This window comes from Elephantulus edwardii, unplaced genomic scaffold (genome assembly GCF_000299155.1).
Source record: "Elephantulus edwardii isolate Elephantulus edwardi_28Jun2011 unplaced genomic scaffold, EleEdw1.0 scaffold00047, whole genome shotgun sequence".
NCBI lineage: Eukaryota > Metazoa > Chordata > Mammalia > Macroscelidea > Macroscelididae > Elephantulus > Elephantulus edwardii.
This window is the reverse complement of record NW_006399797.1, coordinates 8,703,679-8,722,890: the sequence shown is the minus strand read 5'-3', so window position 1 is coordinate 8,722,890 and position 19,212 is coordinate 8,703,679. Positions and strand designations below refer to the sequence as shown.

At 42.7% G+C, this 19,212-nt stretch overlaps 1 protein-coding gene across 1 annotated transcript in view; it reads right to left on the bottom strand.

The window, feature by feature from the left end:
* Window positions 1-19,212, bottom strand: part of RASSF3 (Ras association (RalGDS/AF-6) domain family member 3) — a 90,272-nt gene that overhangs the window by 9,852 nt on the left and 61,208 nt on the right. The gene's annotated exons all lie outside the window — the stretch shown is intronic.

Genomic DNA, 19,212 nt, shown 5'->3' with positions numbered 1-19,212 from the left:
AGTAACTTGTCAGAAACTAAAAGCAATACCTCATAAAAAAAATCATTTAAAAAAAAACAGTTCTGCAAAATTTCTCTTTTGTGAAACACCATTTGCTCAGAGTACCTGCACAATAGGCCATTTTCTGTTCTAAAAACAATTGTAGACACATAGCAAAGGGCTTTGTGTCCCCTCTACCTATTATTCCCTTATGATCTTTAAAGATTTATAGTATTTCTCAGCAAAAACTACAGTACAAAAAAACTTTGCCTTAGAGGCAAATATGATGAGGCTTCATCTCTCATACTTTGGGCATATTGCTAGCAGAGGCTATTCCTTGGAAAGAAACATACATAATGTTTGGAAAGGTGGAGGGTCAGCAAAAGAGGGGAAGACTCCCAGCAAAGTGGATTGACACAGTGACTGCAGTAACGAACTCAAGTGTGTCAGAGATGGCAGGATGGCACAGGGTTCACGTCTGTTGTTCACAGGGTCACTATGAGTCGTACTCACAGGCACAAAACAACAACAGGAACTTAGGATGCTGTAGTGGATAAGGTGTTAAAACAGCAAGTCAAAGATAGGTGTTTTGAATTCAGCTGCTTCGCAGGAGAAAAAGAAGCAATCTCCTCCAGTGCAATTTACTGTCTCTGAAAACCCACCGGAAGGTCAGCTATGAGTCGATTCTGGTTACAACTGCCAGCACATTAAAATAACAACATTATGTAGACGATATGGAACTTAGCAACAATCTGATCAGAAAGCCCAACCCAGTATTCACTAACTGAGACCTCTAAGTACTTCACACCTCCCATTTATCCTCCCCTAGAATAAGCTAAAATCAGCACCTGCATTTTACAGATAAGGACTCTGGGGCAAGCAGAGGTTAAGTGATTTCTCCAAAGGCAGCTTGTTTAAAAGACCAAACTTGATTTTAACCCAGCTGCCCTTTGTCCTTTACACTAAAATCAATTAGGCCTCTAAGGTTCCAGATATGAGTGTTAGAAAAGTTAGATAAAGAACAGCTGTATCATCAGATTCAAACCTGAGTAGTAAGTAGCAAATCAGAAAAGACCGAATCATCTTCAATATCCAGAGAGCAAGAACAATTAGAATCTGTTGACTGGTGTTCCCCGATCCCCCCCCATCCTCCAACATTTTAAAGCGTTCCTCTTCTATCCAGACATCTGGCCATCCTCACAGCTGGTTATGATCCCAGCAAGCATTTGTTCCCACTATTCACACTGAGCCGGTGTTGCCAGTGTACAAGGAACAGTACTACAGAATTTGCAAACACCATATAGAGCACAAAAAGCTTCTTAATCCTCCAAGTTTCATGGATGCTGATTTCAGACCCTGAAAAGGTTTTGTTGATCATAAATTACCTCAGTAACTTATTAAAATTTTCAGCACTGTTTTTGTGAAGTCTGACAGGTCAGTTTATAAAAGTAACCCTGGAGAAATGTGAGCACAATATAGTTTATTTTCCAGCTACAAAGCAGGTTTCAAGATCCCCTAGAAGTGTCCTAGTTGCCAGTATAAAACACCAGAGCAATCTTATTCATGGTGTCACTAGTTAGAAAAAAAAACCCTAAAGGCTGTGGATTAAAATAACTTGTTAGAAACCTCAATTATTATTTCAAAGAAAAGGAAAACAGACATTCCTCTGCTTACCCTGCTCTTTCAAATCCCCAAGTTGCTAATTTGCAGCCATAACTAAAGAAACGAGGGGATCTTTGTTTCTATGTTCATTTTGAAAGGTTAAATATCCAATAAGCATATCCTATAAAAAAATCCGATTGGAAGAGAGGATTTCACAGATTTTGGACATGAAGGTGACAGGGTAAAGGGAGGCTTGAAAGTATTTTCATTGCAGAAAAACCTAACCTGAGTGCTGTCATGACTAAAAGCCATGCCTGGGGCTTACTAATTTCTCCATGTTTCCTGTCAAATGAAGGGATTAGAGGACTAGGGCAGATTATTGTTAACTTGCTTCCTGGTCCAACCAGATGTGATTGCCAAGAACCTGAAAGTGCTTCACTGCTGTGGCCAACTGGGCAAGAAGGTTCTATTATAGGAATCAGAGAAACCAAAGGTTCACCACTAAACACCCATAACAGGGCCAGTTGGGCGTACACCCTACTGTATATACATTCTAGTGGGTCACACCACTACCCACCTTGTCATCTGTGGTGGTCTGCTCTCTGCCATGATTCTGGAAGCTCTACCACGAGTGTTTCAAATACCAGCAGAGCTTCCAGGAAGAAAGGCCAGAAGATCTACTTTCAAAATGAACCAATGAAAACCTCATTGAGATCTCAAAAAGCATATGATCAGTTGCTTTGGACACATTATTATCAAAGTTAGAAGGCCAACAAAGTGCAGGGGATCCTCAGTGAGAGGGATGAAAATGAGAGCTGAAAACTGGCTCCACAGGGCCCAGCAATCCTGAGGATGACGCAGGGCCAGGCAATGTTTCATTCTGCTGCACTCAGGTCACCATGAGCCTAGGAAGGCATCTATCAGACTTCACATTATCCATCCGTCCACCCTCTCACATCAGCAGGCCAGAAGCAGTAACTCCAGAAGATTAGAGAAAAATCAAATCAGCAAACTGGTTGAGAGAGAGAAACATTCCCTGCATCACTCATATCCAAATAACAGAAATACCTATGTAGAAAGTATGCTTCCCCCTCAGATTAAAACCAAGAGAACTGTACAGAGCAAGAAGAGGGAAACAGGTGGTCCCAAGAATGCACAAAGAGCCTTCCCAGCCTGAACACCTTTCCACTAAAGATAAAAAGCAGAACCTATGCTCCAGAGTGGCTAACATCGACAGCACGGTGATCCTGTATTTTGTAAGCCAAGTAGTTAGCAGTCCCACACCAAGGCCGCCGATCAAATGTTTGCCAAGCCTGCCAGGCACTTGCCAAGGCTGGGATACGAGACTTCACAATGTACACACTACCTCATCTTCCCTATGCTTGCTGCCCAGTAAAAGCTGAGTATGAGAGCAGAATGAGAGAAAAACTGCTTCAAAAATATTACTAAGTACAGTCTTCTCTGAGTGAGGGTCTGGCAGCAAGAGGAGAAGGCCCAGAAGTCACAAGAACAGAGCACACTGGCTTCCTGTTGTGTGGGAGGTGGATATTCCCTCCTCCTCACCAAAAATCCCAACCCCACTGCTGTCAAGTTGTTTCAACTCATAGTGACCCTCTCCTGGGTTTCTGAGGCTGCAAATCTTAACGGGAGAAAGAGTGTCCATTTCTATCGCAGAGAACAACTTCTGGATTCAAACCACTGACGTTTTGCTTAGCAGCTCAAGACATAATGTGCCACACCACCCAAGGACTGGACACAGATCTTTAATTTGGAAAACTTCCAGGTCTTCTGGAACAGACCACATTTTTTCTTCTCACATAGGGAAGATCCTCCACCCTTCCTCCAAATATACTGAATAATAAACGGAAACTATTTATGGTTGTTAGATGTCATTGTGTCACCTTCAATTCACGGTGATCCCATGCAGAGCTGAATAAAACGCTGCTCAGTTCTGTGCCAACCCTATGATTGGTTGCAGATCAGACCATTGTTATCCATGAAGTTTTTACTGGCTGACTTTCAGGAAGAGACTGCCAGGACTTTCTTCCTGATCCATTTTCATCTGGCAGCTCTGGTGAAACCCGTTTAACAGCACTGCAACACACAAGCCTCCAATGACATACAGGTGGTGGCTACACACAGGTGCATTTCGAAGAGGCGAGTCCAGGTCTCTCACATGGAAGGTGAGAGTTCTATCACCAAGTCACCATTATCCTACATGGGAACTACAGCTTTGGATATGCACCTGTATTATGTGCAAGGAGGGAGAGAAGAAAACAGAACCAGAAGGGAAAAGCAGAGACAGCAGGTGCAAAGAGTGACGAAGCAAGGAGAGCTGGGTTAAAAAAACAGTGTGGTGGGTGTGGAATACATAAAACGCCTGGAGTATAAACATGAATCTTTAACTGTGAGGGTAAGAGGAGGAAATGGCTTGGGGTGCAGCAGTCAGTGAATAATGCGTGGGGTATTGCTCTTGGCAGCTGGGAAGGGGGTGTGACGCTGTGCCTGAGTGTGTCTGTTTGTAAGCTACAAGACATATTTTTATAAGCCACTTCCATTTTATATTTCCTAAATCCGCAAACTTCTCAGTGGGAGAGTTCTCCCAAGCACAGTTATAAGGTCTAGACTCTTCTCTCATGTTTTCATCCAGCAAGCCCTAGGCCAGTTGCTCTTGGGTTAGCAGCAGTTCCTGGGTGTGGTCCATCACTGTTTTTCTCATCGGGGACACACCCTACCCCATAGACACCCCTTATACAGCATGCTCCAGACTACGCAAAAGGAGTGTGCACAGTTTGGGTTATAAGCCAGATTTTCTAATCCAGGCAAAAACTGGGTCCTGGAAGTATTAAGCACTCAGCTGCTAACAAGGTCAGTGGTTCAAATCCACCAGCCAATTCATAGGAGGGGGAAAAAATTGAGAAATATACTCTTACAAAGGATTATAGCACAAGAAACTCTAAGGGTAGTTCTTGTCTTTTTTACAAGGTTGCTATGACCAGCCATCAACTGGATGGCACAAAACAATCTGTGTAAAGAGTCAAAGACGTTTTTGTACTATTTTTGCAACTTTTCTGTAACTCAGAAACTACATCAAAATATTAAAAAAACCAAAACCAAAACAAAACAAAAAACAATAACAACAACAACAACAAAAAAAAAACCCAACTAAAAATAAAGCAACTATTAGATTGGGAGAAGACACCTAGGTCCAATAGCTGCCCCCTCTACGTTCATTTGCATTCATTCTACCGCTGCCGGTCCAACAACTCACAGCTGACCCACCAGTGGGTTTTCAGAGGTTGTAAACTGCACAGGAGGAGCCTGCTCACCTTACTCCTGTACCACTATGTTAGCCCAAGTTAATGAAGGTACACAGGCAATGGGACATGCAGTTGACACTTGAAAGCTGTGGGCCAGAGGCAAGCTGGTTTAAACCTAAGCCTTGGTTTTCTCATCTCTGGAAGATACCTACAACACCTACCTTATATAGGATGGTTGTAAAAATACAGCACAACTCATTACTCATCAGCTACTTAATCAGTGCCTACTGGTGCCAGGCTGTGCGTAAAGCTGTAACAGCCCTCTGTGGTCCCTGTCTTCCTATCTTTTTTTGGCTGCCAGTCTTGTAATCTTTATACTTCACCACACCCTATCTCCTCTCCACCCCACTTTTTAAACTCACAAATCTCCTTAGGAAATAATCTATGGACTCCTTTGTGAAGCTAACAGTGCACACAGCATAGACACAATATATGCAGTGTCTGACACCAGGGGTATAAAAGACAGTAAATAAAGCAGTCACACAGCTCTAATGCAGAACAACTTTTGGCCATGAATAAGGTCCATCCATTTAAACTGAGTAGGTTAAAAGGTGTTGTCTCCAAATAAGGCTAGAAACAGGAATCTATCTTCGCTTCCCCCAGTTCTAGAAACTGATAACCAAGAGTAAGCAGTGCGTACACAATAAAGAATCAACATCTGTCCTTCCTAAGGCCACACACGTCCTGGAGCGATGGACCCCTGCTGCCAATGGTCTCAAGGACAGAACTAGCTCTATTAGTTCTAAGGAACGACTTCTTTGATGTTTTACGGCCGCTGTTCTAGACAGGACATCATATACTATGGGCCTGACAGAGAGAGAAAAGTCATCTTCTGGGGACATCTTTCAACCAAAACTATGAGCAAACCAGAGTAGGTCCATGCCCAATTGTGGTCTTATGTCACAACAACTATTAGATATCATCTCACCCCAGCAACAACAGCAAAGTTCAATAGGGCAGCAAACAACAAATGCTGGTGAAGTTGTGGAGAGACTGGAACCCTTATTCACTGCTAGTGGGAGTGTAAAATGGTGCAACCACTGTGGAAGGCAGGCTGGCATGTTCTCAAAAAATTAGAAACAGAAATAGCATTTGATCCAGCTATTTCACTACTGGGAATATACCCTAAAGAAACCAGAGCCACAACTCAAACAGACGTAGGCACACTCAAGTTTTCTGCTACATTATTAACAATAATGAATAATGAATAATAAAGAGATGGAACCAACCCAAGTGCCCATCAACAAATTAATGGATAGAAAAATCATGGTACAGTCCATACAGTGGAATACTACACAGCACTGAAAAACAAATGAGCTAGTTAAACAAGATACAACATGGGGGAGCCTTGAGTATGTTATTCTGAGGGAAATATCTCAGTCACAAAAGGACAAATACTGCATAACACTGTTATAAAATAGGACAGACATGAAGGGGTTCGCGAGGGAATGGGGAAAGCGTGGATAGATAATGAACTCTGCATTAGAATAGATGAGGGGAAGAACTGTCCAAAAGGAATATATGATTATGCATTATATGTATGAGAACTCTCTGGAAGAAGGGGTGCATTGCAGGGTGGGATGGAGGAGGGGGAGTAAGGGGGAGAGAAAATGTTCAACAATGAATAAATAAAGAGGGAATCATGGTCTTGTGGAAATCATGGATTTGTAAGAAGAAGATAGGGAAAAGGCAGTACAAAGGCTCAAGATAAATATAACAGGTTACACTAGGTTTTAATACTAGATTAAAATAAGATAAAACAATTAATTTGAAAAGGGTTTTCTCCTAAAGCTAAATCTGCATATGGTCTTCTACGCTGAGTGTATATTTTGCTCAACCCTAATAAACATATATGAGAAGAGCCACTGGGGCCAGGCTTGTATTTACATTGGACATCTGTCTAGCATTCTTCACATATAGTAACAGCAGCCTCTGATGTATTAATGTAGGCAGAGATAGTGAGAGGGTTCCGAAAGTTTTTTCAAGAAAGGAATGGAGACTAGCACTGTTGATGGACTGTAACGTTTGGATGTGAAAATCATCATGGGGCCAGAGTGGGGCCTGGCAGTACTGAAAGTGGGGTTCCCATGAATCACATTCAGCTGGGTCATCTCTCTTTGAAATGGGCACAGCTACATATCTCTTCCAATCAATTGGTCAGGTAGCTGTCTTTCAAATTTCTTGACAAAGGCAAGTGAACACATCCACTGTGCACCCGTTTGTTGAAACAGCTCCATTGGTATTCTGTCAATTCCTGGAACCTTGTCTGTCACCAATTCCTCCGTTCAGTGCAGCTTGTACTTCTTCCTTCTGTATCATTGCTACCTTCAGAAGTGGACGAATGTGGTCCAATTCTTTCTGGTGAGGGGACACTGGGTGTTCTTTTCATCTTTTTTAGCTGCTTCCTGCATCATTCAATACAGTCTAGTTTGCTCATTGAATCCTTCACTTTTGCAATTCAGGCTTGCTTCCCCCCAACCCCCTTAGTTTTCCCCTTTCAGTTTTCTAACCAAGGAATTCAGACCAGTGTGGCTAGTAGCATTTTCTGCAATCGTGGAAATACTATATATTTATGCACAGATAGTCAAGGTTCGTATCGTCTATTGCAGTCGCCATAAACCAAGTAACTATGAACACCTGAAATGAGGAATTGAGGAATGAGAAATGGAAGTTTAATTTTTATTTAATTTTAAATAATTTACATGTATAAAGCCTGATGGAGGGGGTGACCTCAAAACAAAAAACAAATCCCCAAACCAATACTTCAAACCCACTGTCATTGAGTAGGCACCAACTCATAGCTGATCCTACCTACAGCGGTTTTCAGAGGCTGTAAATCTATGAGAGGAGATACTCATCTTTCTCCCATCACAGCCACCAGGAGATGGATGTGACTTGTAAGAGAGAGGGGTGCCAACTTTGTGGTAGCAGTACAACTCTCTACACACTATATCACCATGTGCCACCATGGTAACTGCAAACCTAGACTGCAATGTAGTTACCTCCTGTCAAGTCAGCCCCTGGCTCAGGCCACCTGTGGACAACACAACAAAATGCCACACAGTCCTGCACCACACCCAGGATGTGTTACAGATTAGACTTTCCTCATCCACAGGTATTCACTGGCTGATTTTCACAAGTAGACCACCAGGCCTTTCTTCCTAGTCTGTCTTCATCTGGGAGCTGAAATCCGTTCACCATCAAAGTAACATCCACAGACTAATGCATGGTGGCTGCACATGAGGTACACCTGGCCGAGCACCAGACCTGGGTCTCCCACATGGATGCACACAGACGTAAATCAAGAGAGAGAAGGAGAAAGTCCAACAGAAAGCTATTTAAAATATTGTGCTAAAGTGGAGAAAGTCACAAGGATCTCCATTCCTAAGAATCAGAAGTACTGTTTGTGGGGGTTTTAAGGGGCCCTTCCCTGGGCTGCCCACTGCCATGTTCTCACAGCCCCGATAAGCTGCCCGTTTTAAAGCCTCAATTCTTGTCCTGGGGTGCCGCCCTGGCTTGCTGACTCATGCTGGCTGGGACACCCTCGGGTGGGATTTTTTCCCCCTGTGGATAGAGCGATATTTTTAAATGGCAGAATATAATGCTGTGGCTTTATTTCCACTTCTACCAGACTCATGGGGCTCCTCTTGCCCAAATGCAACTTGCAGCATCTCTTCTAACGTGCTCTCACTCTGCTCACACTTCCAGTGGCAAAGAGAAGAAGGGATATGAAAGCCACTTCGTGCTCCAGGTATGCACTGCTGTTGTGGTAAACAGTAAGTGGGGGGTCGGGGGGGGAAGCTCAAGGAACAAGGTCAAGGGCCATGCACACACCATTAGCCCATGGAACATTAATCCTTCAAGATATTCTTCCTCTTCCACCTCCCCTCAGAGATTGCCAATCCTCCTTTAGATACTAAGGTCTCTGGAAAGTCTTGCAATTAAGAAACCTGGAAGAAACCCCTGCAGAGCAAGGAAGTATTACAAACATAGATTTCTAATGTTCCGAGTGTGACTTGATCAATTATGAACAAATTCTGCAGGAACAGCAATCTTTTCTCTTATTAATTATTCACTTAGGGAGTGGATCCTGCATTTATTAAGGAATATTAGTACAAACAAACCACACCTGTCGAACTTGGCAATTTAAAACAATCTATCCCCAAGGCTACTTGTTAAATGATTTATTAAAAAAGCAAAACAAAACAAACCCTACCCTCCCCCCCAAAAAAAAAACCCAAACCCACAAACCAGCAAAGGAGCGATCAGGTGGCTATTTCAGGTGACTTCTAAAAAAAAATAAAATGGGTGGCTGAAGCCTGAAGTTCACCTAACTGAACTCTGGAAGAAAGACATGAACTATTTCCAAAATCTCAGCCAATAAAATGCTTGTGAAACACAGTTGTATTCAGATATACATGGGGCAGACACAGAATCAACTTGACAACAACTGGTACTGGTCTTAAAAAAAAAGACTTCAAAAATAGAACTAAGAAGCAGCCTTATAAGGAGGGAGTACTGCACTCGCCCTCTCTTAAATGCACTTTGTAAGAAATTGGGGGGGGGGGGGAATGTGAGCGAGCTCTCAGGATACTACTATCTACTGACTTTAAACTCTACCCTTACCTCTCACCATTGTGCCATCCTGCCAGTTACCCCATGATTTAACTGTCCCCTGAGAACAAAGAATTTGTTCCCCACCCAGCTGTTCATCCCTTTCTTAGACTCCAACAAGTCCTGTGTGTCCTTGCCCACCCCACCCAGGAAGCCAGCCAAACCACAATACCCCTCATTTACCTCCCAATCCTTGGAACCTCAATCTATGGTTTGCTGTTTCCTGTGTTTACACTTGCTTCTCAACTACCCTGTAATATTTTTTTTCCTCCCCTTGGGACCCTGCACTGGAACTAGCCTGGTGTCAGTGCAGAGAAGGGGCTCCATCCCTAGTCATGATTCGGATGCCAGTCCTAGAGCCCAGGTCAGAACACAGCATTTGCCATCTAGTTTAGCAATCTGCTTGAAGCTTTTTGCTCACGTCTCAAAACAGAATGCATCTGCAGAGGCTTTTATAAAACCAGATATAATGTTTTCTACATGTCTGTTATCCATCTACAGCAAGAAAGGACTGGAGTTCTTCAGCACATGCCCCTTCAATACCTGCGTGCATCCAGGGGCAGGGAAAAAGGTCAGCCCACCATGTTTTAAGATTAACTACAGTTGTGATACACGAAGAGTTACATCTGGACCTTCCATGATCTCACTTTCTAAACTCTCTAGTTACCAGTTCCCCATACCCTATATGGTTGTACTTTTTAAACCGGGTCTTGTGCCAACAGTCAAACCAGGTCTTGTGCCAATAGTGAAAAGTCGCTCACTTGTTAGAGCCAGAAAACACAATTGGAAGTGGACCAGTCTCCCTGGAATGCCCCGACTTGAGGTCCCAGCCTTGAGAAGTACCAAATTACATGGGGACTTAGAGATTTCAGCTGGGCATATTTTCAAAGGGGACAATTAAGATGTTATTAATTTCTGAAAGGTGATACATTTCTCAGCTGGTTTAACTCTCTCTAGATTCTAGGTGTACTAGGTAGCAGAAAGGCAAGATTATCAGAGGCCTCAGAGCCACATGCATATCCAAATCCAACTCACATGGTTTGAAATTTAGAAAAAGGATCTGGCTGCTTGTGAGTCAGCAGTAGGGCCACTAGACAAGCAGTGCTGGACTCTAAACAAAAACTCCGAAACTCACAGCTCTTGAGCCGGAACTGACTGATAGCTGAACCTCCATTGGGTTTCACAGGCTGTAAATCGCATGGGAAGAGATGGTTCGGCTTTCTCCAATGGAGCCACTATTGAATTCTAACAGCAGCACAAGTTCCTAGTGACGAGGCCACCAGAGCTCCCTTCTAATTCTCTACAACTCACAGCCATCGAGTCTATTCTGAATAATACTGAACCCATAGGCCTCTCTAATAAGGTTTGTAAGGCTATAACCGTTCACAGAAGCAGAATGTCACATCTTTCTACTTCAGAACATCTGATGGAGTTCCAACCACCAACTTTTCCTTAGCAGTCAAGCTTTTAACTCTCACCCAAGGCCTCCTTTAACATTCTAGACCATCTACAAAACCAGTAGCCACTGATTCAGCTCCCACTCACAGTGGCCTAAGAAACCTGTAGTGTTTTTGATGGCTGATAGAAAGTAGTTCACTCCTTTCTCCTAAGACACCTCTCCCTTCATTGTTTGCACACAACATCACCCTGATCAGTTACCTACAGGGAAATTCAAATTAACAGAGGGCAGGGGTGGAAAGGAGGGTCATAGGAAGAGACACTGAGAAGCCAGGAGGAAAAGATGGGCCTGAGGAGTGGTGGTCCAACAGGACTCAAAATTCCAGACCAAAACATCTCACTCATCAAGGAGCCACAAATCAGTCAGCAATTTTCTGCTAATAGCAATTATAATTGTTGTGGTTTTCAAACCACAATTTCACTAATTTGGGTTAGTTCTTACCAGACGTGTAGTTAAGGTATGGCAAGTACATGCCCTGAGCACCACCTGATAGGGTGTGTCACTGACCAGTTCCTATTAATTGTCCCAGCTTTTATCACCAACTGTGAAGTCTCGGTCAGCAAGTTAAAACTAATACTAGTATTTGAAAGTCTCTGTTGGTCAAGGGAGGGAGCTCTGGTGGCCTAGTAGGTAAGGGATTGTACTGACAACATAAATTTACAAGCTGCTCCATGGGAAAAAGGCAATTTTCTCCAATGTGTTTTACTGCCTCCAAAACCCACCAGAAGATCAGGTATGAGTTGGTTCTTATTTGACAGAATATGACAAGACTGTGGCCTTACTATGTGTAGAGAGAAGAAACAGAAAAACAATGACTTTGATCATACCAAGACCGGTTTTCATCTATGAACACAAGGAAGGTGCACTTGGAATTTCCACATGGTGCCATAGTGCATTAAGTCAAAGATTAACAAACTTGACTTGTATATCTGAGCTGATACTTTGGTTACGTTCTCCAAAAAAATAGGTGTCTGATGTTTGGGCAATGGCATGAGACTGTCTTAGGAGCTAATTTCTAGAAGCAGATAGACCTCTGACTCTTACTAATGGCACAGTCATAGAACCTTTGAACCACAGAGGAGGTTCCTGAGAGAGGAAGTGAGAAGGCTGGTCTGGAGGAGGGTTAGGCAGGAAGCAGGGAGGTTCGTGTAGGAACCAGGGAGGCAGGTGGAGCCCAGCTGGGAGACTGCAGGCAGGTCAATCCAGCTCCACCAACAGCAGGAATGTGAAAATCAAGGGCACACGCTTGCAAGCAAGCTTTGCTGAAGGAAACAGAATGTACATATGAAAACTCACCAAGTGAGCTTATTGGAAAGGCATTAGGGTTTTCTTCCTTCCTTTCTTCTTTCTTCCATTTTATCATAAGGAATTTAAGCTATTACCACCACACAGTAAGAGTCTGGCATTAGAACCAGCACCCAGCTGAATCTCCACTGGGTTTCCAAGGCTGTCAATCACAAAGGAAGAGAATGCCCATCTTTCTCCCTTGCAGCTGCTAGTGGATTCCTTCCACCAGACACCATACCTTTGAGTTGGCAGGACAACTCCCTAGAGACTAGGCCATCACAGCACCCTTTATAAAGACAGAGAAGTACATCAAGTCAGTGAGTGCTCTGGTGACTTAGTGGTAAGGAGTTGTGTTGAATCCACAGCTGCTCCAGGAAAGAGAGATGGTGGACAATCTCCTCCTGTGTGATTTACAGCCTCTGAACCCCTGCTGGAGGGTCAGCTAGGAGTTGGTTCCGACTTGACAGTATACAACAACAACAAAGACAGTGAGATATTGAATTTTTTTTTTCTTGCAAAAATTTCCAATTCTACAAATTTTTCAAAAAACTTCTTGTAAGTCTCTATTTCTAAAAGCTTTTCCCGAAGTCCATGTGATTTTATGAATCAAGAACAAAAAGGTATAAATTGGAGGCATGAGGATTAAAAAAACAAATGGGAAAAAAATACTCTTGAAAACAAAAACCAAACACAAAGTAATTCAGTGTGTTGCCAGCATAATTTAGCAATGCTTTGATGTGCTCACAGAGTGAGCCACCCGCAAATAAACAACTGCAACACAGAGACAGAGGCACCACCAGGGCAGCCCAAACCATCCATTTTCCTTAACGTTGACAGCCAACCGCACTTACAGGGACATATGGAAGCTGCTACGGAGAGCAAGATCTGAGACCCTTTAGGGAAAGATACGGTGCTGGGAGCTGGGAAATTAAAAAGGACGTTGCCAGCTTTTTTTTTTTTTTTAAACTGCTACATTAAGGATTGCCAAAAGGAAAGAGGTTTTTTGTTTTGTTTTGTTTTGCCTTAACATCATCTAATCTGCTGACTGATTTATACATAAAAGTTACCTCTCATCTACACTGAAAATAGGGTTGTCAGTGTTGGGGGATAGGAGGGGTGATTTATAACAACTCTAATTTTCTCTAAAGCACAAAAGTGGCAGGAGTGTTAAAATTTTGAGTAGTTTTTATAACCCAAGGGTTCGCACAACAGCCCATCCAGCTCCCTTTTCCTCCTCGCTGCAAGCACAGGAAATGAATGACCGGGAGGAAGTGCCCTGACACCCCACCTTTCCTCAGTGCTGGGGTCATCTGGCTGGCCTGCCCCACTACCCAGGGAGAGGTCTCGGTCTCCACACGGGGCAGGGGCAAGGAGCGTGCCAGAGCAGGTAGGAATTCTGGACAGGAAACCAGCTAAACGTCTGATCTGAAGTAGAGGAAAGAAACTGAATTTAACCCAATGAACTATTAGTTTCAGGGCCCTGAAACAGACACGTGGACAGACAGACCAGTCACAACTTTATTCCATACTGAAGATTTGGACAGGAAGCAAGCAGCAGACACAGAGAAAACGAGGTCAACACGCAGTATTAAACACAGGATATGCGCCTGCCTGGAGCTACATCCTCATCAATGCCTGAAACAACACAGTCCCTGAGGACGTGGAGAACGCTTTTACCCACAACATGAAGGAAGCACTTAGGACGACATCACATATACGTGGAGAACGCTTTTACCCACAACATGAAGGAAGCACTTAGGACGACATCACATATACAAGTTCTAAGGCCAGATAATTTATACAGAGAAGTGAATGTTTCATTTTTATCACTCTTTGACCTAAGTCACCAAATGCCCTCCCCAGGAACGTTTTTCAATAGTCTTCTAACGTACATAATGAAACAAGACTTTTAAGACTGATGGATAAGAATGACCTAGAAGAGAAATAGGCATATTTAGAATTGAAATACATTTATTCTAGAAGGTCAAATAAGTCACTGTTCAACTCCTGACTACAAAAACATTCCAGGTATAACTCAAGTTTATTTAAGGCGCATGCAATGTTTAAAATTCTCTCAAATTATGGGAGTTCTTGTAGCCTAGTGGCAAGAAGCTGCACTGCAATTCCAGAGGTATGTGGTTCGAATCCACAGACGCTCTGCTGGAGAAGGAGGGACAGTCTCCTCCTGTACCAGTCAGATCCAAATTGACAGTACACACACAAAAAAGAACTTGAAAAATTCTCTCAAATTGTGACTTTATTTCCTAAAAAATAATTTACCCCTAAAAGAAAAATTAATATAGCCACCTTTCAAGTCCCATTACACTGAAACTTCCCCAATCCAATCACCAGGTTTTCTGAGACTCCCAGGCAAAATAGTTTCTTTAAAAATTAAAGGCTTGGGAACAATTTGCTGTTGAGGAATGCATACTGGGCTGGCAGGGCAATCATTTGCATTTCTGCTTCTGAAAAAAAGAAGAGCCATGCTCTGGTTCAGGTGCTGTGGAAAACACATTATCTTTTATATAACCCTACTAGAAATCCTTAAGTAAACCTTTTAAACCTATTGTACTGATGCCCTGAAGAAGCCCTTTACATTGGTGGTTAAGTAAATCCTCCCAAGAGAATCAATAGGCAACATCATGATAGATGAAGACAGAAGTTATAAATTACTCCGTTTTACTTCGATTCATAATCAACACATGGCATTATCAGGCAAGACAGCAAAAGACGTGTCTTTTGGAGAAATATGCTGTTAAGGAGCTTTGCAAAGTGAACAGCAAGACGCCAGTTTAAAGAATAAAGTGTGCCTGACCATGATATCTTCAAACTTCAACTGCTTTATGTACTTGTGAAAGCTGGACAATGAATAAGGAAGTCCAGAGAAAAAGTGATACCTTTGAATTGTGGTGTTGGCAGAGTTTCAAATATCCCACTGATTGCCAAGAGAACAACCAAATCTGTCTTGGGGTAAATACAGTCAGGGTACTGAAGCAAGGATGATAAAACTTCATCTTAGGTACTTTGGGCATGTTGAGGGCCTGGTGGGTTGTTCCTAGAAAAGGACCTCATCCTTGGAAAAGTAGAACACAAGAGAAGACAGATCTCAATTAGGTGCTTTGACATGATGATTAAAACAATGAGCTTGAGCAAAGCAGAGACTGATGACAACCCAGAATAGGGCAAGGCTTTGATCTGCTGTTCACAGGGTTGCTATATTTTAGAATGAGCTCAATGGCACCTACAATCCTCAACAGGTTAGTGGTTTGGACTCATCAATCACTCACTCTGCAGGAGAAACATGTGACAGGCTACTTCTAAAAAAGCTCCGCCTAGAAACCTCACAAGACAGTTCTACCCTTGTCCTAACAGGGTTGCTGTGAGTTAAGTGTCCATTCTAAGGCTGCAGGCTTGTTTGGCTTTCGGATCTGGACTGACTGATGCAGAAACCAAGGCTGAAGAAGCTGCAGAAACAATATGAAACAAAATTTGGTCAACACTTAAAACCCTGCCCAGTTTACTCCTGAGGTCAAAGTTGAAATCCATTGCTAACAAGCTGTGAGATATGGGGCCCGTGATAACTAACCGTGATAACTGATGACATTTTCTTACCTCTTAGGGAAGAAAAAAGCTATTCTTCTCTCCAGAGATTCCTTCCCTCTCTCCCCATTAATCCCCCTTTCCAAAGAAGAACTTAACAGTATAAGCCAAGCCTGTAAAAAGAAAGTAGACATGCAACCTCAGCCAGCCCTTCCTATATCCTTCTGTCCTCTTGGGGTCCAACAGCGTGCTCTCTCCCTTGTAGAAGGGCACCCTGTCTCTTACACTGCACTGCAGATTAGCCTCAAAAAGGCTGCATGTCATAGAGAGAAGTGATATGAGTTCTCCATATGAGCTTTATCTACTATCAGCAATAAGTATATTCTCCTCGCCATCTAACTTATTCTTGTCTTCCTTTTTGCAAGAAAGCAGAATGAAACGTGGTCCTCCTTGAAATATCCCAACACCTATAAAATGAGAACATGGTCAAGGCAGTCTAGAATTTAAATAAGGAGCTCTGGCTGCCTAGTGGCAAGAAGCTGCATGGCAATCCCGAAGCCACGTGGTTCGAATCCCACCAGCTCCTGTGTAATCTCCTCTAGTATAATTACCAGGACGGTCTGCTATGGGTCTGTTTCAACTCAATGGTACACAACACAGTAATAAAAAGTATGAAACCCTTCTCAACAAATTTGTAATATACAGGGGGGGAAATATAAATATATATAAAACCAAAAAGCATTTCTAGAAATTAGCAAATGGACACTGCCTAAATTAGGTGCACTTGCACAAAGTACATGTGCTCTCCATTTGCAAAAATGAGCCAATTTTGGTTTTTACTTATTTATTTTCTTTTTTAGTCACTTCTGAAAGTATAGATACTGTTACCAAAGAATTGTTCAATGCCATGGGGGGTGGGGGAAAGGTGGCAGGGACAACTACAGTGCTTCCCTCTTTGTGAGTTTCTGCAAAACTGTCTCTGTCTCCACCCAACAGAAGTTTTATCTCACAAGCTCCTTCCTTATCTGGCTCCCTGTGCTCAGAAACCAGCCTCTACCACACCCTGTTCAAGTCAACACTTCAAAATCCTACTTAGCTCATTGATCTCAACTGGTTTCTCTCCCACTTCCTTGCTTTTCTGTCTCCACTTCCGTCTTAACTTTCATGAGAAAAGACCAATCCCTTTGTGGACTCTACCAACAAATACTTTCCTTTCTTTCTGCTTAGCAAATGGACTTGTTTTATCAGAGTTCAACTAAATACTTAGTGAACAGTATGAGGCACTTGGATACAACAGGAAATGCAGCACAGAGTGTGCCCTTCAAAGGCATGGAAGTGGCACAGAGAGCAGATGATGTGGTGACATGGGTTATTAGGGGTACAGGAAGAAAGGGATCCTTGGCCGAGGTGGTCTCTAGCTGGAACCTACCATCAAGGTTTGGAAATTTTGATAAAACCATTCCTAGTTATTTCCCTCATCAAGCACATTATCAAGAGCTCATAAATCTGGTGACCTGATGATAAGGAAAAGCCTGGCCAACCCAAAGGCATGTGGTTCAAATCCAACTGCTGCTCAAGAGAGAAAGATGGCTGTCTCTTCCCATACATTGTATAGCTTCTAAAAACTTCAGAGGGTCAGCTAAGAGCTCCAACTTGACCACACATAACACCCCCCCACACAACCACATATTATATATTGAGAAGTAGACTAAGCATTTCATGAAAAGCTTTAGAAAATCAGAATTCAGCTGACATCTGCTAATTTTAGGCAAAGAGAAAATACTTGGGCATGCTACTGAAGGATATTTTAAGACTCTTTTTCCATTAACTACCCTAAACTTTCTTAGTCCTTCCTCAGAAAAGAAAGGAAGAATGGAAAAGTGGAAGGGGAAAAGAGAAAGAATTAAGACGAAACCCTCACATCTACAGCAAGTAAAGGAAAAATTATTTCCTTCTTTCATCTTAAAATGGAAAATGAATAGTATTCCACAACTAATTCTGTTCTGTGCCTCATGACTAAGTATTGCTTAGTTCATGGGTAAGAAAGATAGCTATTACATCTCATTGCACATTTTGAGAAACACTGAATTCCGTAAAAAAACATATATATATATATATATATATATATATATATATATATATATATATCTCAACAATTTACATTTTCTTTCCCTTTACAAAACAGCCTAAGAATGAACTTAAACTGCATTTCATAACCAAAGTGCAACCCCAAGCCTGCTCTGGTCACTTAAAATCTCGCCAACCACCCAATCATGAGGAAAAATAACATTCTAAAGGATAAGATGGGAATTCCAGTAAATTCAGTATCTATGTGCCTTTTACTATGCACAATAGCATCTGCCTATTTGTTGCCAAAACTCATCAGTGTTGTCAGATTTCAGCTGGATCACCAGTGCCCCTCCAGTCCTGTTTCAGATGTGCCGCTAACTCTGCATCATTCCCCGGAACATGCTCACTATGAACCAGTCAGATGCCCCATATGCTTGGCTTTCTGCCAGTCAGCAAATCTGCACCAAAACCAAAACGGCCCCATTTCATATGGTCTCTATTACACTGGCTGTGTTGTTCACATTTTTTGTTCCCATTCATTCAACAGCTATTAATGAGTGTCCAGCATTGTTTAAGGTGCTTTGGAAAGATTCAAAGACAAACCCTTGTCCTTGAGGAACTCATTCTGAGGGGGAGGGCTGGTTTCTTAGGGATGCTCACTGAGCAATCTGAACTGGGCATGGTCTAACAGCAGGAGCTGGGGCGGACACAGGTCCCTCAGTGACACTCGTTTCCGCTGGACTACTAGTCTGAGGGAGATTTGGTGGCCTAATCTACAGATAGAAGCTACACTTTTAACCCAAAAGGTACGCTTCTCTGGCAGTTTGAATCCACCAGCAGCAGCTTCTCAAGAGAAAAATGAGTCATTTCCTCCCGAAAGATTTATAGCCTCTGAAAACCTCTAGAGAGTCAGCTATGAGAGGGTTCAAACTTGATGGCAATGAGGATGTGAGACTAGCCTGAAAGCTGGCCATGTGAACTCATGTAGTTGCACCCAGAAGCAAGGTCTGGTGATCTGTTCCCATAAAAATAACAGGCAAGAAAACAGGATGGAGAGGATTTTCACAATATGTGGAGTGGACAAGAGTCTGAATTAGCAGGATGGCAACAAGTTTGGGACAGATATTCCCTCTGTTCTCAGCAAATTTAAGAGCTCCCTGTGGAGGTGTTCTCCTTCCACTTGCAGAACCATTTCTAACTTGGAGACATGATGGCGCTCCCCTCTACACATGTGAGAATGCGTGTCTGAAACGGACGACTACTGTCCCATACAGCAAAAATACTTTGATCATGACTAAGATGCCTCTTAACTGGAACAGCACATCAACAGAGAACTACCAG